The sequence below is a fragment of the Eschrichtius robustus genome, chromosome 3 (genome assembly GCF_028021215.1).
Source record: "Eschrichtius robustus isolate mEscRob2 chromosome 3, mEscRob2.pri, whole genome shotgun sequence".
Lineage (NCBI taxonomy): Eukaryota > Metazoa > Chordata > Mammalia > Artiodactyla > Eschrichtiidae > Eschrichtius > Eschrichtius robustus.
Window position 1 is genome coordinate 16,478,746 of NC_090826.1, and position 26,051 is coordinate 16,504,796.

The 26,051-nt window shown below is 39.1% G+C and overlaps 1 protein-coding gene across 11 annotated transcripts in view; it reads right to left on the reverse strand.

The window, feature by feature from the left end:
- EIF4G3 (eukaryotic translation initiation factor 4 gamma 3) overlaps window positions 1-26,051 on the reverse strand; it is a 389,134-nt gene that overhangs the window by 239,344 nt on the left and 123,739 nt on the right. For 10 of the 11 annotated variants that reach the window (XM_068539095.1, XM_068539087.1, XM_068539088.1 and 7 more), the window contains one exon: window positions 10,828-10,956. The exons of the other annotated variant lie outside the window; for it this stretch is intronic. The gene's annotated coding sequence lies outside the window, so the exon portion shown is untranslated. The remainder of the gene's footprint in view (window positions 1-10,827; window positions 10,957-26,051) is intronic. 11 annotated transcript variants of the gene reach the window in all.

The following is a 26,051-nucleotide window of genomic DNA, read 5'->3' on the forward strand; positions in this document are numbered from 1 at the left end:
TCTCTTTCATACATATATTTGAACTATATATACATTCTTGTGCTAATATATATTTATATTAAAACAAGTTTATTATCTGTGTCATTTATCTGTATCAGGGATTGGCAAAGGATGGCCCTTAGCACCTAAGAAAGGGTTTTACATTTTTAAAGGGTTAAAAAAGAAGCAGCAGCAGCAACAAAAGGTCATCTGGCCCCAAAATATTTACTATCTGGTCTTTCTAGTTTGCTAATGTACATCAGGGGGTGGCAAATTTATTCTGTAAAGGTCCAGACAGAAAATATCTTAGGCTTTGTAGGGCATAAAATCTGTAGCAACTATTCAACTTGTCAATTGTAGCACAAAAGCAGAATTCATAAATAAATTAGTATGGATGTATTCTAGTAAAACTTACCAAAAACGGGAGAGGGGTCAGATTTGGCCCTTGGGTCATAGTCTGCCAACCCATGATCTATATGGTTACTAACTAATCTGTCCATTTTTCTGAGATGTCAATCTCCCACACTGATTATGAATTTGTCAATTTCAACATTTACATTTGCTTCATATATATTCTGAACCAATTACTAAGTATATAAGAATTTGTAAAGTTACATCTTCTAGAAATTAAAGTTTTATATTGTAGGAATTATCTCTCTCCCATATAGATTTTTGCCTTGCATTCTATGTTGACTTCTAAGGCTGCTTATACATGCTTTCTTTTTATTAGCATTTTCCTTTTAATGTTTTCCTGCTTTTGTTTTTAATCTCTGTCATGTTTAAATGCATATACCTAGATTTCAGTTTTGACAAACTGAGTGACTATTTAATAGAGGAATTTAATGTCATTATTATTACAGTTACCAACAATGTTGTTTTACCACATTTACTTTTCCCTTTAAATTCATGGGATTTATGGTCCTAGCTTATTCTTTATTATTAAGGTAAAGATATAACCTTTTACCATTATTTGTGCCCATTACTTACCTATTGTCTTTCAGCTCTAATCCACCCTGTAAGTAGAAGGGTGCTTTCACCTCCTGTTAGTATGGCTCCAGACACCAACTCCATTCAGATCTCTAGTCTCTGAAAGCCAGAGATCCAGCAGCAGACAGGCGTGCACACCTGATATTCAAAGTACTAGCCTCGCCTTGCTCTCTCACCTACTGAGTTTCTGACAGCCAACCTGCAGTAAAACTCCCTTCTCACAAGTCTGACCAACAGTCCCCTAAAACAGGGGTCCCCAACACCCGGGCCACAGACTGGTACCAGTCCGCTGCTTCTTAGGAACCGGCCACACAGCAGGAAGTGAGCTGCGAGCAAGGGAAGCTTCATCTGCCGCTCTCCATCGCTTGCATTACCACCTGAACCACCCCCCTCCCCCCGTCCACACGGGTCCATAAACAACTGTCTTCCACGAAACTGGTCCCTAGTGCCAAAAACGTTCGGGACCGCTGCCCTAAAGGACACTTCTCTAAGCTCCTAGGTTCTCACAACACCACCATGTCTCCTCTTTCATTCCCTCAGCTCTAGAGACGTTAGCTGCTTCCTATAGTTATTAATCTCTGGATTAGTTCAGTGTCCCTTTGAGAATCAATCAGCTAGTTTAACAAATTCATGTATTAGATCCCCTCTATTTGAAATAGTGCCGTTTCTTTTTTTCCTGACAATACTTTAACAGCTGTACTGCTAAGCTAATTAGGCTGTCATGTTGTCAACTATACTAAACAGGCAGGTCAAAATTTTGGAACTAAACTGTAAAAGAAGATGGGCAATTTTAATGGTGATGAGGAGTAATAAAATTTGAGGTAATAAACAGTCTTGAATAATATAGCGTAGTACCTGAAAATGGAGTATCACTGACAGGAAACTGAGAAGGAGATTTATTTTGCTGGTGAAATACAACAAAATATTGGCAACATAAATTCTTTCTTCTACATATCACCTACTTAGGTACCTATGGAACAAAACACTTGGCAGACAGTAAAGATACCATACAAGAGTGAGAGAATTCAGGTAGCTTGAGAGTTTATCATTTCTCAGAGAGAAAAAAAATGAGGCTTCATCAACCAATGAAAACTTTACAATCAGATCTAGCTCTTCCTATTACTTAATTATCAGCATCACTGGAAATTTGAGAAAAAAAGGACAGCAAATTAATATATGCATTAAGGAAAAAGTTTGTTAGTTTGGTAAGTAAATTAGAACACTTTATTTTCTTAACAATCAATCTATAATCTTCTTTGTTCATAGTTAATCAATTCTACTTGCTTTAAATATAACAACTTCTCCTTAACTCTTCTTTGACAGAATTTAAAATGACCTACCACAAAGCTATTATACATGATATGTGTGTTGTCTGCTTTTCACTGAGTATGGAGTCACTGAAATTCAAGACTCTTAGTTCTATAAAGATGCTAGCTTTCTTTCTTTTTTTTGGGGGGGGGGGCAGGTGGGGAGGCGTGCTGTGAGGTTTGTGGGATCTTAGTTCCCTGACCAGGGATTGAACCCCAGCCCTCAACAGTGAAAGTGTGTAGTCCTAACCGCTGGACCGCCAGGGAAGTCCCAAAGATGCTAGCTTTCTTATACTTCAAGTAAACTTTCTCATTTGATCACTGATAAAAAACAAATAAGCCTGTATTAAGCTCATCCTCTCCCTTCTCCCACATCCATGCAAATTGAACTCCCCCCCTCAATTAACCTGGATAAGAACATTTACCTAGGGGCTCCCCTGGTGGCACAGTGGTTGAGAATCTGCCTGCAAATGCAGGGGACACGGGTTCGAGCCCTGGTCTGGGAAGATCCCACATGCCACGGAGCAACTGGGCCCATGAGCCACAACTACTGAGCCTGCGCGTCTGGAGCCTGTGCTACGCAACAAGAGAGGCCACGACAGTGAGAGGCCCGCGCGCCGCAATGAAGAGTGGCCCCCGCTCACCGCAACTAGAGAAAGCCCTCGCACAGAAACGAAGACCCAACACAGCCAAATATTAATTAATTAATTAAAAAGAAAAAAAAGAGCATTTACCTATATGCCTGATTAAGCTCGGGACACTATTCTACATGTCTATGGTACTTATCCCCTCTGCTGACCTTTCTCCCAGTAGTCCTATCTGCCCACTTCCCCCATAGCTCTCTGAATCACATAAATGGTGCTATAGATGGAGGTGCCTCCCTCGCCCCCTGCAAAAAATTCATAAATTGAAGCCCTAACCCCACAATGTGATGGTATTTGGAGATGGGGACTTCTGGAGACAATTCGATTTAGATGAGGTCATGGGGGTGGGGCCCTCATGATGGAATTAGTGCCTTTGTAAGAGACATCAGAGAGCTTGCTTGTCTCTCTCTCTCTCTCTCCCCCCACCCCCTGCCGTATGAGGACATAGTAAGGAGGCAAGGCAGCTTTCTGCAATCCAAGAAGGAAGTTCTCACCAGGAACCAAATCAGTCAGCCAGCACCTGATCTTGGACTTCCTAGCATCCAAAAATGTGAGAAATGTCTGTTGTTTAAGCCACTCAGTCTACGGTATTTTGTTTTGGTAGCCTGAGCTAACTAAGACAAATGGAATATAAATTTTTGCAGGAAAAATCACAAGCACTCTGAACTGAATAGTCAAACCACTCAATTTCTTAATTCTCTGTTCTATTTCCCATCCCCTGATTTACTGGCACATGCTAATTTCTGTAGGTGAACTGAGGCTGCAATTTTCAAAACCATAAAAATCTGAAAAAATAATGTCACAGCTAGGTAAAAAACAGATTGGTGGAGCTGAAATGAGTTTTTCTTCTAAAACTACGGGAAATAAGTGAAGTAAAGAGGTGAACCTGCAAGGGAAACTCTGGAAGAGGTTTTGCACTACCTATTAAAACAGATGAGTGGTAGCTAGAGAAATCAAGAAGCGCCTCCCAGGATGTGTCCAGAGGAAATAACTCCTTAAACGTGAAACAGATAAAATCCTAAACCTTTTTCCCCCTGACAGAACTGAGATGAAAATAAACAACATCATCAACAAAAACTGAGCTTACACCAAAGACAATGAAAAAAATGCTTGTGAAATCACTCAGTTCTTACAGATTGGTTCTTAGAAAATTCTTTCTTTTTCTTTTTTAATTAATTAACTTATTGATTAATTAATTAATTAATTTTTGGCTGCCTTGGGTCTTCGTTGCTGCACATGGGCTTTCTCTAGTTGCGGCAAGCAGGGGCAACTCTTCATTGCAGTGCACGGGTTTCTCACTGCGGTGGCTTCTCTTGTGGCAGACCATGGGCTCTAGGCGTGCAGGCTTCAGTAGTTGTGGCACGCGGGCTCAGTAGTTGTGGCTCGTGGGCTCTAGAACGCAGGCTCAGTAGTTGTGGCACACGGGCTTAGCTGCTTCGTGGCATGTGAGATCTTCCCGGACCAGGGATCGAACCCGTGCCCCTGCATTGTCAGGCGGATTCTTAACCACTGTGCCACCAGGGAAGTCCCATCTTTGGTTTTTAAAACTGTGTTGAATTAATGTAGAATTCATTTTTAAAACTTTCACTCTTCACACTTAGATATTTCAAAATATAGGTTCTAGTCTTATAGATTTCCCAAACAGAATCTGAAACTTGGTGCTTAGGGTACGGAAAGTCTGAATAATAGTTGCACTTAACTATCATTCTTACAACAAAACTTAAAAACTAACCACAAATATCTTGAAAGAAAATCACTGGGAATTTTTTCTAGTTACATGCAATGCAAAGAGAAGCATAATCAAACAAATATGCCTTTAGGCATATTTCATGGTAAGCTATAAGACTGCATTAAAGATGAAATTTGGAAAACATCTGGTGAAGTCCTACTTTATAAATATGGTTGCAACTGTTTTTGTTAATAAAAAAGACAAAAGAGCTAAAATTCTCTATCAAATATGACCACATTAAGATAAATCTCAAGAATCAGAGAAAAGAGCTTACCACAATTATTTAGCATATATTAGATGAAACCACAGGTATAAATGATTTAAATTTTTATAAGCCTTACTTTTATACTAATGACATTTGTAAAGGTATGTTAATTTGTAAACTGCTTAATGACAGTATTTGCTGATGAAATTTTCAATAGGTATAAATTTTTAAGTATGTACATATATTATCAACTGAAGAAAACAAAACAGAAGATTTGGCAACAGGACCAACTAAATGCAGTCAGTACTGCAGTTTCTGGAGGCTACATCAAATCTTCATGTGCCATGAATGCAGCTTCCAAACACCAGTCACTTCAAAGACTGCTTTAGACAGCCATAATATGTTCCATGGGGGAGAAGGCTAGTATAAAAAACAATAAATTTTGCTTTGCTTTCTTTTTTTAAGGAATGTCAACATTCATCTATTTCAACAATGAAATGTGAAAAACATTTTCAAAACTTTCTCTACTTATCCTGGTTAGCAATGCTGACTGTCAGAGTTGCCAAACTCAATTTATTTTCTTCATGAAAGACATTTTAAAAATCAAAAAAAGTATAAAAACTTGCTTGCAGTAAGTAAAATCACTGTTTAACGTAATAAGAAAGATAAAGCAGTTTGCAAAGTCTGAAACAATCCATCAATCAACAACTGTGAGGCAATAGTGAGTATTTTTCCTTAGTAAAACAAGACCTCTGAAAGGAAAATGAAGTCTGGAAGTTGGATAAAGTAAAAAGATTGCAGGAACCATGAGTTGTTTAATCATATTCTTTTGTAATAATGAAAATAGTAATGTTAAAATAAGTACCATGATCAATCACTACTCCTCAGTGAAGAAGTCCTTTGCTTAGCATTTCCAGAGACAATAAAGAATCTAACCAGTGGATCACATACCATCACCATCTCAGTCCACTACTTAACATGACCAAGTTGATCTCTCAGAAAAAGAGAGGAACCAAATGAACAGGAACAGTGGGTGGAAAACATGTACCACTCCACTTCTTTGGCATTATTCTGAGCATGTCTTCTCAATGATTACTGTGAACATAGCTTAAGAGTTTAGACAGGGATACCAAGAGAAAAAAGAAAAGGACTAGACATTGAACCTGATAATCAGTGCCAGTTTGGACTCCTTATTTTGTAATTTAACTCCATTATGAGAAAATTAACTGAGTTAAAACAAATGTGTACCAACAATCAAGCAACAAGCATGAAACACTTATGTTTTGCTTAAGTAATTTAAGATAATTCAAGTAACAAACTTCCGATATTTTTTACAAGACACAAAATGAAACAATGCAAAGTTTGCTTAATTTTAAGTATAGAATATAGAATTCATAATGTTTTCATGGGACTTGCCTGGTGGCACAGAGGTTAAGAATCCGCCTGCCAATGCAGGGGACATGGGTTCAAGCCCTGGTCCGGGAAGATCCCACATGCCGCGGAGCAACTAAGCCCGCACGCCACCACTACTGAGCCTGTGCTCTAAAGCCCGCAAGCCACAACTACTGAGCCCGAGTGCCACAACTACTAAAGCCCGCACGCCTAGCTCCCGTGCTCTGCAACAAGAGAAGCCATAGCAATGAGAAGCATGCGCACCGCAAGTAAGAGTAGCCCCCGCTCGCCGCAACTAGAGAAAGCCTGTGCGCAGCAACGAAGACTCAACACAGCCAATAAATGAATAAATAAATAAATGTATTAAAAAAAAAAAAAAGGACATGTGGTTAAAGAAGTTTCTTTAATCTTTTCTGCAGTTGATTTGAATCTAATAGTTCTGTGTGTAAGAATAAACCACACTATTTCCAACAGAAAATGACCAAGCCTGGCCTCTACTTTTATCCTGGAAGGGATAAGCAAAGACCTGGAAGACATCTCAAACTCCTGGAGAGAGCTTCTAAATTTCACACTAATACCAGACAGGTAGCCAGATCAGACACACACACACACACACACACACACACACACACACACACACACACACAATATCCTTGAAGAGAACCAAGTCAGGCACGAAAATAACAAATGTCACTTATTGAAAGCGTTAGCATGTCCTGTTCTGAGGCAGAATTTTATATAGTCTTCATAACAGTCCTCTTAAAGAGTGGTAGAATTCTAATTCTCTCCTATATAGCAGAAGAAGAAACCAAGTTCTAGAGATATCAAATAATTTACCCAACATCATATAACCAGAAAGTGACAGACCAAGTCCCAGAACCTGGAGTCTGTTTTGACTCCAAGCCTATAATTCTTTTCCCTCTATTTTGAAGGTTCTACTTTCCATAATGATCTACAAACATGTCAACTATTAAATCTAAGGAGGGACTTCCCTGGTGGCGCAGTGGTTAAGAATCTGCCTGTCAACGCAGGGGACACAGGTTTGAGCCCTGGCCCAGGAAGATCCCACATGCCGCGGAGCAACTAAGTCTGTGCGCCACAGCTACTGAGCCTGCACTCTAGAGCCCGCGAGCCACAACTACTGAGCCCGCACGCCACAACTACCGAAGCCCATGCACCCAGAGGCCGTGCTCCGCAACAAGAGAAGCCACCACAATGAGAAGCCTGCACACCAGAACGAAGAGTAGCCCCCGCTTGCTGCAACTAGAGAAAGCCCGTGCGCAGCAACAAAGACCCAACACAGCCAAAAATTAATTAATTAATTAATTTAGAAATATATATAAACCTAAGGAGACTGAGTTTCCCACAGAACTCCCCATTTTTCCAGGTATGCCAATTTAGAAAAACTTCCTCACTCTGTAAACAGATGTTAAGATATTGTTAGGAGACAAATGAATCCATATAAGGCTGTCTCTGTCTGAAAGGCAGGGGATAAAAGGGGGGTAATAAATCAGATGTGAGTTACTGGGTTCATCCATCAGATTAGGAAGATAACAAAACAGACCACAAAGGGTAGCAAGATAATATGTGGTGACCCTTCTCCCTGGAATTCATGTACTCTGACTTCTAAAAGAAACTAATAAAATGGCATACAGAAAGGCATTTGTGGGTTCGACAACTGAGACCACTGCTAGATCATCCTTTCTTAAATGCAAACTATGCATTTGCAAGCAGCACCGTCTTTCAGAACACTTAAGGGCTTTGGGCCAACTGCTGGGGTCAAATCACAACTGGAAACCGTAAAAGTTTGAAATGGAAAACTAAGCTATTCCCCTTATGTGCCAGTTATCGACTGCTTGCCTTTCAGCTCAAAATTCAACTTGTCTGCCAGTACAGTGAAAATGGATCTGGCACAATGTAAAGCTTTGTCAGTAGAGGGCACTGTGAAGATATTGCAGGAGGAAAGGGTTTTGCTTCCTGGTTCCTCTAGACATGCAGAGCAGGCTCCTGCAGAACAGACAGCTTCTCCAGAACCTGACTTCCCCAGTGCCCAGCTGCTCTAGAGGGCGCAGCTTCTTCAGTGTCAGGATTCTGCTGCAATGTGCAGCAGCCAGCAGTACCCAGTAACTAACAGCTACCCCTGGTACCCTCTCAAGCCATTTTGCAGCAGAGTGCCTCCTAGAAGAAACAGCCCTGTGAAGAGTTTTCCCTCAGCACCTTAGAAGGCAGAATTCTGGAAAGTTCCAGAGGGTGGATTTCTAGTAAGTTCCACTGATGTGGCACCACAGCAACTTCTCTACCATTCAGAGAACCACATCATGCCAGATCTCAGCCCAAGGTGGGGGGAGCAGTCTCCTAACAGTAGCGTGAAATAAAGAGGCACAAGGTTGGACAGGCCTTTTTTAGATTTTGGAGAGAACATACATTACATTTGAGTGTGATACACCTCGACCTACCTACAAAGTCATCTGGGAGGTTTCCAATTTTGATTGAGAGAAAGGACAAAAGGAGGCTCTGCAGTAAGTTTAGGCTGTAACACAAGCTGCTCTACCACATGGGACCTGTGATCCAGCAGATTCAAGGTTACCTGAAGTGCCTATGGCAGAGATGCTATAAGGAGCCTCTAGCCATTGTGCACTGCAGCAGCTCTTTGCTAAAGGAACCGGTGCTACAGAAGCCAGCTTTCCTCAACACTCCGTAAGATGAATTTCCAGCAAATTCCAGAAGAAGGATTTCTAGCACGTTCCACTGGTATGACACCACAATGACTTCTCTACTATAAGGTATGCCACAGCCATGCACTCTCTGGTAACAGGGTGGAGAAGAAGGCTCTTCCATGGGGACTCCATCTTGGCCCCAGGAGAAGCAGCTACTCCTTATATTTGTAATTTTTATATCATTTAGAGTTTTCTTTCTTATTAGCCAATCCCTCAGTACTCCAATCCCCTATTATATTTAATAATCCTTTATATTAAACTTTCCCTATTCAACTTACTACAGTTTTTCTTTCCTCCTGAGACTCAGACCAACATACCTGACTAATAGCGTGGGTGGTTCTGTTCAGTGCCGTGAAAACCAACACTAGAAACTCATCCTAAACAATTAAGAATTCATTTTGACATATTTTACTTTTAAAACTCAAAGTTAAACAAGAATGATTTAGACCGAGTTTAAGTATAGTACTAAGCCCAAATTAATTTACATATTCCTGAATAGCGCTATTTCAATCATGCTTTGGCAAGTTGTACATTTCTTCTCCAAACATTCTATAGTTTAAACTATCATTAATCAACCCTTAACTTATAATCACCAGCTTTTAGCATTATTTTCAGTAATTCTTCCTCTTATTATTCAAGCTCTTAAAGACCTAAAATATAAAAGCCCAAATTGAAAATAATGTTATAATATTAATTTTCATTATTAAAAGGAATGTTTCGTACGTGTAAATACTGACAATCTCAAACAGCTTGGTTCAAGGTTATTGGCTTGACTCTCTCTACATTCCAGTAAGAGACTTCTTAACTCTACCCCACTCTTAACCACAAGGAAGACCAAATAAGCATGTAATGGTGAGTTGGTACAAGCTGAAAGATTTCTTGGAAATGGCTTAAAATGCAGGGGACCCACAGCGACATCTTCTTAAAACAGTTTCGGTGTCTCCTGTGCCTGTTACTTGGAAATAAACTAAGGAGTTCACTATTCTTTAACAGTTCAACAAAATTTTAAGCCTAACAAATTCCAATAATCTACTTATAAAACCAAACAAACAAAAAAGCACTCTAAAATTATCAATACTAAGAGGGAAAGACAGCCATATCTTTTACGAAAGTAGAAAATAACCTCCACCAAAAAGCGAAAAGGGACATGGGAGGGGGAAAAAAAAAAAAAAAAAGCGAAAAGGGAGACTAACAGATTACACATTGAAAGGCAAACAAGTGCTTTATGAGATTTTTAATGAACTTCATAGAGTCATACTCTAATTTCTAAAACAACAAAAAGGAAAACTAAATATCACTGACAGTTTATTTTGAATGACTCCACAAATGAAATGTGTAACACTATTAGTAGTCACTATCATGGGAGGTGTGTCTAAAAAAATGTATGAGAGAAAATAGAAATTACTCTTCAAGTAATGTTGTATGTTTGCTTAAAAGTTTGCTTTAGAAAAATAGAAATTCGGGCTTCCCTGGTGGCACAGTGGTTAAGAACCTGCCTGCCAATGCAGGGGACACGGGTTCGAGCCCTGGTCCGGGAAGATCCCACGTGCCATGGAGCAACTAAGCCCGTGTACCACAACTACTGAGCCTGTACTCTAGAGCTCGTGAGCCACAACTACGGAAGCCCACGCACCTAGAGCCCATGCTCCACAACAAGAGAAGCCACCGCAGTGAGAAGCCTGTGCATCGCAACGAAGAGTAGCCCCCGCTTGCCGCAACTAGAGAAAGCCCGTGCACGGCAACAAAGACCCAATGCAACCAGAAATAAATAATAAATTAATAAATAAATAATTTTTTTAAAAAAGAAAAATAGAAAGTCAGCTCTGACGTGGAAATTTCTTTTAGGAAAAAAAAAGGTTTTTCTTACTTGAGAGAGTCCAGGGGACGATGCATGTCCCGGGGGCGTTGCCGCAAGATTTGGATGCCCCTTGTTTATTTCATGTGCTGAGTAAGGGGAAGGGGTCGGGGGTCCCGGCTGTCTTGCTACTTGTGTTACCTGTGAGGAAATCAATTTAGTAAGAGTATTAGTAACTCAATCTTAATAAATATTGCCAAAGTAGCTAATTTTTTAAATATGGAAGTATCTGTCTCACTTTATACTAAAGTAAGTGCCAGACTGACTAAAGGCTTAAAATTTCAAAATTGAACAAATGAAATTCCTAGAAAAAACGACATGAATATTTTCATCCACTTGATAAAAGATTCTTGAAACACACCTAAAACTAAAAATCTTAAAGGAAAAACTATGCTAAATGAAAAACGCCAGACTAGAAACTACATACTGTACGATGCCATTTATATGATATTTTGTAAAAGGAACTAAAAAGAAATAAATGATTACAAGGGAAGAGGATAACTACGAAAGGGGCACAGGGAGATTCTGGGGGGATGACATAACTGTTCTGTATCATGACTGTAGTGCAGATTACATATCTCTTTGTGCCTGTCAAAACTAACAGAACTGTATACTAAAAAAGGTGAATTTTACTTTAGGTAAATTATACCTCAATAAACCTGAACCAAAAAAAGTTACTTATAGAGCATTATCTCATTTTTGTTTTTAAAAAAGTACATCTAAATATACATGTACATGCATACATATTTCTATATGTGTATCTACATCTACATATGTGTGCATATATATAATATACTCACAAGTATACATGTCATATTAAAAAGATCTGTAAGAAGATACACAAAGATCTTAAAAGAAAGCATGCAGGTGTTTCTTTTTTTTCCTATCATTTTTATTTTCTAATATAGTTCAACAGTCAATTAGCTATTTTACCCAAGTTCTTAGATCCCCTGAATTCTACCACAGAGTTAAAAACTCTACCCAGGGAGAAATGAAAGTGGTCTCCAAATGACATTAGATTTTCCTGGAATTCAATCAATCAGTCAGAGGCTCTGAAGAAAGTCTACTCCCTGATAATCTAACCCTAGAATCCATTATGTCTATCTAAAACAGACATAAATGCCTAAAGTCTCAGCTACCTGTTCCCAAAGCTGAAATAAAATGGACTCACGGAGAACTAACTACAGTCAAAAGCTTACAGGCTAGTAAGAGACATGAATATGCTAAAATGTGACCAAAGTTTAAAACTGAAATTAATTGTATTTAATTTCTTCCCTGCTTTTTAAATAGCTTTATGATTTCCTTGAAAAACTTTGTTTCCAATTTGGAGTGAAAATTACATTTATAAGGGCATGAGGTTTACCATGAAATGTTATAGCATTTATAAATCTCATCAGGGCAATTTTTCAAAGGATAAAAGTCAGAATGTTATCTAAACATCTACTTTAGAAAATTAATAACCAGAAATGAAGAGTTCTTACAAGCAAATTTCTCACCAACAAGGCTTTATAAATTCATATTCTTATTTCACATGCTTTAGAATAAATTATTTTGATATTCTACTAAAGCAAAGCATCAAAATGGACACATATTTTTAACTTTAGGAAAAAAATTTGCACAATGAAATAAAGTGAAAGAAGTTAGCTATACAAAATGTCAGGTCAATTCTCCAATTCATTCTGATAAAACAATCAAAGATTAAATTTACCCAGGGCAAAAAATCATAATATGGAAAAATGTTTTTCAAATTGCTATTAAGAATAAATGAATATTAAAAGATACTATTACATGGCCATACTACCCAAAGCGATCTACAGACTTAGTTTGATCCCTATCAAACTACCCATGAAACTTTTCACATAACTAAAACAAATAATCCTAAAATTTATATGGAACCATAAAAGACCCAGAAGTGCCAAAGCAACCCTGAGGAAAAAGAACAAAGCAGGAGGCATAACCCTCCAGACTTCAGACAACACTACAAAGCTACAGTAATCAAAACAGTGTGGTATTGGAACAAAAAACAGATATATGGATGAATGGAACAGAACAGAGAGCCCAGAAATAAACTCACACACCTATGGTCAGTTAATCTTCAACAAAGGGGACAAGAATATACAATGGAGAAAAGACAGTCTCTTCAGCAAGAGTGGTGTTGGAAAGTTGAACAGCTGCATGCAAATCAATGAAGTTAGAACACACCCTCATACCATACACAAAAATAAACTCAAAATGGCTTAAAGACTTAAATATAAGACACAACATCACAAAACTCCTAGAAGAGAACACAAGCAAAACATTTTCTGACATAAACCGTACCAATGTTTTCTTAGGTCAGTCCACCAAAGGCAATAGAAATAAAAGCAAAAATTAACAAATGGGATCTAATCAAACTTATAAGTTTTTGCACAGCAAAGGAAACCATAAACAATATGGATAACCTACAGACTGGGAGAAAATATTTGCAAAATGATGCAACCAACAAGGGCTTAATTTCCAAAATATACAAACAGCTCATACAACTGAATAACAAAAAAAAACCCAATTGAAAAGTGGGCATAAGACCTAAATAGACATTTTTCCAAAGAAGACATACAGATGGCTCATAGGCACATGGAAAGATGCTCAACATTGCTAATTATTAGAGAAATGCAAATCAAAACTACAATGAGGTATCACCTCACACCAGTCAGAATAGTCATCATTAAAAAGTCTACAAATAACAAATGCTGGAGGGGGTGTGGAGAAAAGGGAACCTTCCTACACTGTTGCTGGGAATGTAAATTGGTGCAGCCACTATGGAAATAAGTATGGAGGTGCCTTCAGAAACTAAAAATAGAGTTGTCATATGATCCAGCAATCCCATTCCTGGGAATATACCCAGATAAAACTATAATTCAAAAAAATACATGCACCCCTTTGTTCATAGCAGCACTATTTACTACAGCCAAGACATGGAAATAAAGAAGATGTGGTATACACACACACACACACACACACACACACACACACACACACACACACACAATGGAATATTACTCAGCCATTAAAAAGAATGAAATAATGCCATTTGCAGCAACACGGACGAACCTAGAGACTATCATACTAAGTGAAGTAAGTCAGAAAGAGAAAGACAAACACCATATGATATCACTTATATGCGGAACCTAAAATACAACACAAATGAACATATCTATGAAAGAGAAACAGACTCACAGATATAAACTGACTTGTGGTTGCCAAGAGGGAGGGGGTTTGGGGAGGGATGGAGTAGGAGTTTGGGGTTAGCAGATGCAAACTATTATATATAGAATGGATAAACAAGGTCCTACTATATGGCACAGGGAAGCATATTCAATATCCTGTGATAAACCACAATGGAAAAGAATACGAAAAAGAATGTATATGTATAACTGAATCACTTTGCTATACAGCAGAAATTAACACATTATAAATCAACTATCCTTCAATAAAATTTAAAAATAAATAAAATATATTACTACATGCATATCACAAATAACACAAATAATAAGTTTTTTTTAAAAAACTTCACCCCAATATTGCCAAGGATCTAAGGAAACAGGACATAGACAGGATACTGTGAATGGGTTTACCATGTCCCCAGAACTACAGAGCAATGCATCACAGCTGCCTTAAAACCACACCCAAAGAATGATTCCATTTTGGAATACATACCCTGAAGAAATAATCTTACCTCAAAAACTAGGAACTTAAATATATGAGAGCAAAAAAGGTAGAAATAGCAAATAACAAGAAAATAAAGTAACATAACTAAAGACATAAAAAATACATAGATGTGAACTGCCACCAATTGAAATGAATATGTGAAACAATCAAGAGTAAAAAAGAAAAGATAGGGCTTCCCTGGTGGCGCAGTGGTTGAGAATCTGCCTGCTAATGCAGGGGACACGGGTTCGAGCCCTGGTCTGGGAAGATCCCACATGCCACGGAGCAGCTGGGCCCGTGAGCCACAACTACTGAGCCTGCGTGTCTGGAGCCTGTGCCCCGCAACGGGAGGGGCCGCGATAGTGAAAGGCCCGCGCACCGCGATGAAGAGCGGTCCCCGCACCGCGATGAAGAGTGGCCCCCGCTTGCCGCAACTAGAGAAAGCCCTCGCACGAACCGAAGACCCAACACAGCCAAAAATAAATATAAATAAATAAATAAAGTAGCTATAGAATTTAAAAAAAAACAAAAACAAAAACAAAAAACTGCCAAGATTATTAAAAAAAAAAAAAAAAAAGAAAAGATACACCCTTTAGAACTACAAAGAGATTCTTCTATATTCTACTGACAAAGACCAAAATAAGTAAATCAATGATTTCAGATAAAGATTAGTGTTCACCACACCGCAAGTAGAGAGCCCACGTGCCACAAACTACAGAGCCCACGGGCTCTGGAGCCCGGGCGCCATAACTAGAGAGAAGCCCGTGTACCGTAAGGAAGAAGAGCCTGTGTGCTGCAACAAAAGATCCCGTATGCCACAACGAAGATCCCACGTGCCACAACTAAGACCCGACACAGCCAAAGATAAAAAAATAAATACACAAATATTTAAAAAAACAAAAAGATTAGTGTTCATGTTTCCCTGAAAACTGCTTAAGTGCACTTTTTAGAATATTGTTATCACCCCATGAAATACAGATGTTTGACAAAAGGAGAAAAGGCATTTAGCCAAAGCACATGCTACTGCTAACATTAAAATTTTCCTTAAAGCAAGCACCAGTGAAAAGCAACCTTCATAGGCAAATATCCCTGAAGTATGCATTCTCTGCTGTTCCTAAAGGGGTAGGCAAATTGCAGGAATCCTTTGGTATTGTATATTCTAGTAGAGTATTCCCTCCCAAATTTGGAGGTTTCTACTAATAAAAGCAAACCAAAGAAAATAAATCTGTATCATAATAATAGGAGAATCATGTCATTCTTAAAAATTCTCCCAAAAAAAGCTACTACATGCAATAAATCTCTGGCCTTCACTGTGATCTATTTAATTCAAAAAGACCCCCTATTACAAGTGTCATACTGCATTACGTACTACATGCTTGCTTTTAGTGTACTATAGAACTTACTGCCTTTGCCCGGGAAAAAGGTATACCATCTTCAATTAGAAATTATACAAAATATAAGTAGGTAACACAACCCTATCCCAAGGAAATGGCACAAGGGCTAATGAGGTTGTTGAGGATAAAATTCAAAGTTACATGAAACTTTGAATATCTTCTTTCAAAATATTCCTAGATGAATGATTATTGAATTTTCTAGTCTCTGGCTACAGTTTCTTCTCCTCTCTGGCTAACTTATTCCATTTCAGATCATACTGTTATAATCCATGTCCTTTGAAGGTAGTGACAAGAAGTTCTCAGGTAAAGGGGAAAAAAACATGTTTTCCCATTATTTATTATTAGTACCATCTCAATTATGGAGGCTGGGAGTAGAAGTATAAAATAGCTAATTATGGCAACTACTTAACCACCTCCAAAGCTAAAAAGATTTTTGTCTTTTATGCAATATTCACCTTAAGCAAAATTAATCAACCATTTTGTGGTATGCAGAGTGTGTGTGTGTGTGTGTGTCCTGTATTTAAGTTTAAAAGATTATATGCCCAAGAAACATTTACTTTTTATGGATATTATAGTTTTGCATTGGCAATAATGTAGAGCATCCAGAATTCTCATTCATATGCTGGTGGAAATGTAAATTGGTATAAGCTCTTTGGGAAAGAATTTGGCATTAGTTAGTAACCTTGAAAACAAGCATACCCTATAACCTAGCTCTTCCTAGGTATACATTTGCGAGAAATAGGAAAATGTGCACCAAGGTACGTGTACAAAAATGTCCATAGTTGCATTGTTCTTACTACCAAAAACTGGAAATAACACAGCCATTCACTAGCAGGAGAATGGATCAATAATGAAATATTTTCCTACATGGAAATCAAATTTAAAACTACAGCAACACATCACAACTTGAATGACACTCATTAATGATACTGAGTGAAAGAGAACACAGAAGACTACAGAGTATGATTCCAAAAAAGTTCCAAAACAAACAAAACTTGACTATACTAATTTAGAAATGCATAAATGGATGGCAACACTGTAAATAAGAGCAGGATTTTTTTTTTAAGGCAGACATATTGGGAAGACAAGGAGTTAAGATCAGGTAAGGCCACATTATGTTTTATTTTTTTACACCTGGGAGGTGAGACACAGATTTTGCTTTAAAATTATTTGTTAAACTCTACTTTTATGTTTTATGCACTTCTATGCAGGTATGTTATAATCCTCTTCCACTCCCTAAAAAAGCTTACAGACCAAAACAAGCAAATTACTTAGGTAGGACCTGGGGTAAAATACTAGTTACACTGGTACTAGTTATATTGCTGTTCTACAAGAGGAGTAAGAATATGAAAAGAAAATAAATTAAAAGAAAACCTCTAAAATTTTATCTTAGTGGAAACTTCAGCTAGCTAGTAAATTTTCATTCAAGAGTTCTACCTAAAATCATCTCCTATAAAATCAATGATATTTGGTGGTTGCTGACCAATGTAACTCGAAGAATCTTTTGAAAGTTTAAAGCTAAACCATAAAGGTCATGGAAATTAAGATGAGTCAGTAAGTATAAAGTTGAGGGCCTCCTCGGTGGCGCAGTGGTTAAGAATCCGCCTGCCAATGCAGGGGACACGGGTTTGAGCCCTGGTCCGGGAAGATCCCACATGCTGCGGAGCAACTAAATCCGTGCACCACAACTACTGAGCCTGCGCTCTAGAGCCCACGAGCCACAACTACTGAGTCTGTGCGCCACAACTACTGAAGCCCATGCGCCCTAGAACTCATGCTCCGCAACAAGAGAAGCCACCACAATGAGAAGCCCATGCACCGCAACGAAGAGTAGCCGCCGCTCGATGCAACTAGAGAAAGCCTGCGCAGCAACAAAGATCCCACACAGCCAAAAATAAATAAATGAAATAAATAATAATAAATTTTTTTTAAAGTTGATTTATTCAGCCCTAAATCACCTGATTTGAAAAAATATTCTGGCCAATTAAAGGCTATAATACATAAACTATAATTTTCAAATAATAGTAATTTAAAAATTAAAGTTTCCTGAACATGATCATTCTCTAATGACCCCGGAGCAATGAAAATACCATGTGGGAAACAGATGTGGGGGGAAAATGGCCAGGTTTAAGCAACAGGAAGTAGGGACTATGGAGAACTGGACAGAATACCCATCCCCCATAGGGCAGTAGATACTCAGATACTGAGCTGAAGCCAAGTGCTGCCATTCAGGAAATAAGCCATGCAGTATCTTCCAAGTTTTCAAGAAAAACTAAAAATAAAGATTTTTACATGAAATTTTCCTGACCTCCAAAACACTGTACAAGCCAAATAAAGCACATCTATAGATTAAGTACACAGGCATTAAAAAAAAAAAAAAAAAAGTATACAGGCAGCCAGTGTGTGAATCTGGCTCTAGGGGTACCTCATGATCATCACCAAATATGAACTTTCCGGGTTTTTTTTTTTTTTGACAAAACAAAGGACTATTTATTACTTTCAGCAACAGCAGTAGCCAGAGTATGAGCATTTTTGCGCCACACTTTGAACCTGAGTCCCAGGGCAACACAAAGAGGGCCAGATGACAAGTGCACATATGGTGACTTGCATTACCTGAAAGAACACTGCACTTAGGGAACTTGAATCTTTTATAATGGGCAGTAAGCATGCTGTCTTTTGCTCCAGAAAGAGACATTATCTTTATTATACAATAAGCAGGCACGCACATTTGCTCTGAATGTCTTATACACTGCCATGGTGTTCTTCCACCTCTCCCACTTTATGTACCAACAGAAGGAATAGGGTAAAGAAAAAAAAATAAGAACAGTAAAGCTCTGATGAATTTATTCTGAATTTTCCAATCAGCAAATCTAGAGAGAATAAACTTTCTGTGTTAAGGAAGTACTCACGTATAGACCTGTGACTGAATTCTAGACAAATAGTCATTGAATGAATACAGATATATTGTTAAACATTATATACACATATATAAAGTATTATATCTTTATTCATTGCACCTACATAATATATGCATATATTGCACAATATATGCAATGAAAACATAGCACTTAAAAACACACAATAATTAAATCTTTATTAAAAGAATTACAAAGGATTCCTATCAAGAAATATTAATGTTTTCAGCAAAAAATGATTAATATAAAGGTTAAAAGGGCACACGGTTTATGTCTGAGAAGCCATCCCTTAACTTTTTATCCCAAGATGAAGTTTATTTAGTGAAGTCATCTAAAAGCATTCCAACAGCTGCAATTCCCACATGGAAATGACCAAGTTCAATTTCTGGTAGACTGGAAAGATTCCAAAGCTTTTCTTACTTGGTTAATTTCAATACTCTATATGAGATCCTCTAGCAGCTGAATGGATAAGTAGTTTCTCCTTCTGATTAGTTTTTCATATATATCATCCTAGTTCTTCCTTCAGGTCATTTATTTCCCAGTATCTAGAGATATTTTTAATTACAGATATTGGGAAATAAATAAAAGCTGGTTTAGTCAACTAAAAACGAACATTACAGTGGATACTAGAAGATTTTACTATGTATCATGACATTTTTCAAAGTCTCTCTGACATTATCACTGCCAATCCCCTCCCATAACCAAGAAAAAGAGAAAGTGAGTGACTTTCCTCTTTGTTCTACTCTTAGCTACACTTATTAGGTTGAACCATATGGAACTTCAGATATTCAAGTTGTTTTTCACATTAAAAAAAAAGGCAATTTCAGGATTCCAGTAATACTTAAATACTCAAGCAAACAGATGCTATCATGGACAGTTCTGATAAATGTAATATTTAAACAAAGGATGTCACAGTCATCAACATCTGCAGCCCTCCAATGTGAGCCAGTGAGCCCTGAGGAAACTCAGGGCCGAAAAGACTACCTGCCGGGACTTCCCTGGTGATCCAGTGGTTAAGAATCCCCTTTCCAATGCAGGAGACGCGGGTTCGAGCCCTGGTCAGGGAACTAAGATCCCACATGCCACGGGGCAACTAAACCCACACACCGCAACCTACTGAGCTAGCGCGATCTAGAGCCCATGGTCCACAACCACGATAGTCCGAGTGCCACAACTACTGAGCTCACGCACTCTAGAGCCCGTGGGCCACAACTAAGAGAGCTCTCATGGGACTTCCCTGGTGGCACAGTGGATAAGACTCTGCGCTCCCAATGCAGGGGGCTCAGCTTCGATCCCTGGTCAGGGCACTAGATCCCACGTGCATGCCACAACTAAGAGTTCAAATGCCACAACTAAGAGTTCGAATGCCACAACTAAGGAGGCTGCCTGCCGCAACTAAGACCCGGTGCAACCAAATAAAATAAATAAACAAATAAATCTTTTTTTAAAAAAAGAGAGAGAGAGATCCCTCGCGCCGCAACTACCAAGCCCGCTAGCTCTGGAGCCTGCTCACCACAACTAGCGAGAAGCCCACGCGCCGCAACAAAGAGCCCATGCACCACAACGAAAGATCCCACATGCTACATCCAAGATCCTGCGTGCCGCAAACCAATACCCAATGCAGCCAAATAAATAAATAAATATTAAAAAAAAAAAAAAAAACCTGCCATCTAGCAGCCATCAGACTGTAACCACTCCCTACATGAGCCCTGAGGAAACTCAGGATGTGAAAACACAGGATACTGGCCCCAGAAAGCTGAGGTGCATACCAAAGGAATGATTTCAGTGAGCCCGGTCTCTTGCATCCTCCCATACACAGAAAAGCGCTAAATTCCTTAACTTGAGATATCTGGTTTTCTTTAATTAACAATAATCTTTTGCTGTTCAGACTACCTGCCCTTTGTTCCAAAACTTCTATATTACCCGGCTCCCGCCATCACCTCTTTGGAGCAGTCTCTCAGAGCTATCTGAAATGCTGTCTCCCGGGCTGCAGTCCACAGTTTTGCCCCAAATAAAACTTAACTTGCAACTCTCATGTTGTGCATTTTTTTTAAGTCATCAGTTCTATCATGGACTCTGTAGTACTGGGTTCAATTCTGAAGACTGTTTCTTTTCATATTTATTAATTGGCAATGGAAACAAGAGAAAGAAAAGCAGATTAGCTGCTTTTTCAATGTTAACAGTTGAGTACCTACCACAGATCAGTAACAATAGAATAAAACTAAGAAAAAAACACCTGGCCTCCAAACATGTCTAGGTATAAAAGGTAACAATCAGCATACCAAGTGTGAATCCTTCAGGGCCAGAGGACAAATTGTTGCAAGCAGAATTCTAAAATGCCTCTCAATATTCCTGTCTCTGGTGCAGGTACCCTATATAATTCCTTCCCCTTAAGATACCAGTGAATATGATGAAATATCACTCCTATGGCTAGGTCACTACACAGTTGACTTCAAGTTAATCAAGAAAGAGATTATCCTGGGTGTGTCTGAACTTATTAGGTGAGCTCTTTAAAACACAGTGAATCAGAGAGGTACTCTCCTGCTTTTTTTTTTTTTTTAATTAATTTATTTATTTATATTTATTTTTGGCTGTGTTGATTCTTCGTTTCTGTGCAAGGGCTTTCTCTAGTTGCGGCAAGCGGGGGCCACTCTTCATCGCGGTGCGCAGGCCTCTCAGTATGGCAGTCTCTCTTGTTGCAGAGCACAGGCTCCAGACGCGCAGGCTCAGTAGTTGTGGCTCACGGGCCTAGTTGCTTCGTGGCATGTGGGATCTTCCCAGACCAGGGCTCGAACCCGTGTCGCCTGCATTGGCAGGCAGATTCTCAACCTCTGCGCCACCAGGGAAGCCCCTCTCCTGCTTTCTTAAAGACTAAGCTGACTTACAGGTTATGCGAGGGCCACATAGCAAGGACCCAAAGGTAGCCTCTAGGAGCTGAGAGCAATTCCTAGCCAACAGCCAGCAAGAAAACAGGGACCTCAGTCCAACAACTACAAGGAAATAAATTCTTCCAACTATCCTAATGGGTATGGACGTGAACCCCAAGCCTTACATGAGATTCCAGTCCTTGCCAACACTTTAATTTCAGCATGGTCCTGAGCAGAGGACCCTGCTAGCCCAGACCCACAGAATCTGTGAAGTAATAAATGGGTGCTATTTTAAGCTGTTAATTCTGTGGTGATTTGTTACATAGCAATAACAAAAACTAGGAAAAGACCTCACATGGCAGAGAAAACAACAGGTGTAATATAAGACCCTGAGATCTTGACAAGGTCAAGAAATGGGAGTGACTAAACTGTTACAAGTGGGGGGTCGGGGATAGTCCCCCCATCATCAGGCTAAAAAGAGATGGCAGCAGAGGCAATATTACTTAAGGGCTTGTAGGCATGGTAAGGACTTGGGATATTATTCTAAGTGTAATAGAAAGCTAATGGAAATTTTTCTCTTTTTTTTTTTTTTTTTTTTGGCTGCGCTGGGTCTTCATTGCAGCGCGCGGGCTTCTCTAGTGGTGGCACGCAAAGCCTCATTAGCTGCGGCACGCAGGCTTAGTTGCCCCACGGCATGTGGGATCTTAGTTCCCCGACCAGGGATCGAACCTGCATCCCCTGCATTGGAAGGCGGATTCTTAACCACTGGACCACCAGGGAAGTCCCACTATTGGAAATTTTAAGCAGGAGCATGACCAGATCTGATGTTTTCCAAAGATCATTTTGGTTGCTTTGTGAAAAGAAAGAATTGAAGAGTACAAGAATGGAAACACATTAGTTTAAAAGCTATCACAATAAGCTAGGCCAAAATTGATGGTAGCTTAGAACAGTAAAAATAAAGATGAAAAGAAGTGGACCAATTTGGGTTGTATATTAGAGGCAGAGCCAACAGATTTGTTACTGATTTGACTGAACGGAAGGGACAGAGGGAATGAGGATTGACTGATTCACTTATTTAATATACATTTACTGAGAACAAATTGTATGCCATGCACTGGTACATGGGAGACAAATTTAGGTGAATAAGACTCTAAAATCTCTGTCTTCATGGAGTTTACATCCTAGCTGAAGGTAATAAGATAATCGTAACACATTTAATAATTTTTAAAATATATAATATAAAGTGATAATAATTATGGAAATACAGGATGGCTTTTAAGTTTATGGCTTGAAATATTAAGTGGGTGGAGATATTCATGTGAGATAGGGAGAGCAGATTTAGGGGAAAGGGTAATCAAAAGCAATATATGCCTATTAGATATCCAAATGGAAGTGATAAGTAGCCAGTTCAATATCTGAATCTAAGCTCAGAAGAGGAGTCAGGGCTAGAGAAGATAAATTTAGAAGTAGGTTCATATCAAAGTTTCAGGTAGTCTCTAAGCTAATTATGAAAACTAGCAAATGAAAATATGAAAAAGTGTGAATTTATAAACCAGGGGGCAAAAACCAAAGCTAAATTTATTTCTGGATCTATTTGGTCAGTATTAATTGTTGCATATTCAAGACAGTGCTCACCCTCTCAATGGAATCTATATGGCTAATTTCTCTGCTCAGAATTATAAAAGAACAAACAAGATTATCATAAGATGAATTAGTAATGTCCTAAACTAAAACTAAACGAAAGTGAGAATCTCAGAATTTTAAAGACAAAAGGTGACTGAAAGACAATCAACCTAATTTCAGCAGTCCTAGGATCAATACAGACCTAGCACCACACAGAAGAAGGCCCAAAACAGATATTTTTTTAGACTGGTTAATTATTTTTTTTAACTGAGGTATAACTGACATATAACAAAAGTTGTTTTGTTTTGTTTAATAATGGGTCTGCTAATGTTAGGACAGAATATAAAGGACAGGACAGATAACCGTAATACAAACCAATTTGATATGATTCCTAATTTTACCTCCTCTGACATACAGTCAACACTGACTAAGCATCAATGCTCTGTCAGGCACTGTATTAAGCTTTAAAAATGAAATAGCCCTTGTCCTTAGGAGTTCCAATAGAAAGAAAATCACAGTAAGTAAAGAAACAAATCATGTGATAAATCCTATAAGGATATGTATTTAATGCATTCATTAAAAACCAGAAGTAGGTTAGATTAACCAAGATGGCGGAGTAGAAGGGCGTGCTCTCACTCCCTCTTGCGAGAGCACGAGAATCACAACTGCTGCTGGACAATCATAGATAGGAAGACACTGGAACTCACCAAGGAGGATACCCCACGTCCAAGGACAGAGGAGAAGCCACAGTGAGACGGTAGGAGGGGCGCAATCAGAGTATAATCAAATCCAATAACTGCTGGGTGGGTGACTCACAGACTGGTGAACACGTATACCACAGAAGTCCACCCACTGGAGTGAAGCTTCTGAGCCCCACGTCAGGCTTCCCAACCTGGGGGTCCGGCAACGGGAGGAGGAATTCCTAGAGAATCAGACTTTGAAGCCTAGTGGGAATTGATTGCAGGACTTTGACAGGACTGGGGGAAACAGAGACCCCACTCTTGGAGGGCACACACAAAGTAGTGTGCGCATCGGGACCCAGGGGAAGGAGCAGTGACCCTGGGGGAGACTGAACCAGACCTACCTGCTGGTGTTGGGGGGTCTCCTGCAGAGGCGGGGGGTGGCTCTGTTTCACCGTGGGGACAAGGACACTGGCAGCGGAGGTTATGGGAAGTGCTCCTTGGCGTGAGCCCTCCCAGAGTCTGCCATTAACCCCATCAAAGAACCCAGGTAGGCTCCAGTGTTGGGTTGCCTCGGGCAAAACAACCAACAGGGAGGGAATCCAGCCCCACCCATCAACAGTCAAGTGGATTAAAGTGTTACGGAGCTCTGTCCGCCACAGCAACAGTCAGCTCTACCCACCACCAGAGCCTCCCATCAAGCCTCTTAGACAGCCTAAACCACCAGAGAACAGACAGCAGAGAAAAGAAAAACTACAATCCTGCAGCCTGTGGACCAAAACCCACAGTTACAGAAAGACAGACAAGATGAAAAGGCAGAGGGCTATGTATCAGATGAAGGAACAAGAAAAAACCCCAGAAAAACAACTAAATGAAGTGGAGATAGGCAACCTTCCAGAAAAAGAATTCAGAATAATGATAGTGAAGATGATCCAGGACCTTGGAATAAGAATGGAGGCAAAGATTGAGAAGATGCAAGAAATGATTAACAAAGACCTAGAAGAATTAAAGAACAAACAAACAGAGATGACCAATACAATAACTGAAATGAAAACTACACTAGAAGGAATCAATAGCAGAATAACTGAGGCAGAAGAACGGATAAGTGACCTGGAAGACAGAATGGTGGAATTCACTGCTGCGGAAGAGACTAAAGAAAAAAGAATGAAAAGAAATGAAGACAGCCTAAGAGACCTCTGGGACAACATTAAACGCAACAACATTCGCATTATAGGGGTCCCAGAAGGAGAAGAGAGAGAGAAAGGACCAGAGAAAATATTTGAAGAGATTAGAGTCGAAAACTTCCCTAACATGGGAAAGGAAATAGCCACCCAAATCCAGGAAGCACAGAGAGTCCCATACAGGATAAACCCAAGGAGAAACACGCCGAGACACATAGTAATCAAAATGGCAAAAATTAAAGACAAAGAAAAATTATTGAAAGCAGCAAGGGAAAAACGACAAATAACATACAAGGGAACTCCCATAAGGTTAACAGCTGATTTCTCAGCAGAAACTCTACAAGCCAGAAGGGAGTGGCATGATATACTTAAAGTGATGAAAGGGAAGAACCTACAACCAAGATTACTCTACCTGGCAAGGATCTCATTTAGATTTGATGGAGAAATCAAAAGCTTTACAGACAAGCAAAAGCTAAGAGAATTCAGCACCACCAAACCAGCTCTACAACAAATGCTAAAGGAACTTCTCTAAGTGGGAAACACAAGAGAAGAAAAGGACCTACAAAAACAAACCCAAAACAATTAAGAAAATGGTCATAGGAACATACATATCGATAATTACCTTAAACGTGAATGGATTAAATGCTCCAACCAAAAGACACAGGCTGGCTGAATGGATACAAAAACAAGACCCATATATATGCTGTCTACAAGAGACCCACTTTAGACCTAGGGACACATACAGACTGAAAGTGAGGGGATGGAAAAAGCTATTCCATTCAAATGGAAATCAAAAGAAAGCTGGAGTAGCTATACTCATATCAGATAAAGTAGACTTTAAAGTAAAGAATGTTACAAGAGACAAAGAAGGACACTACATAATGATCAA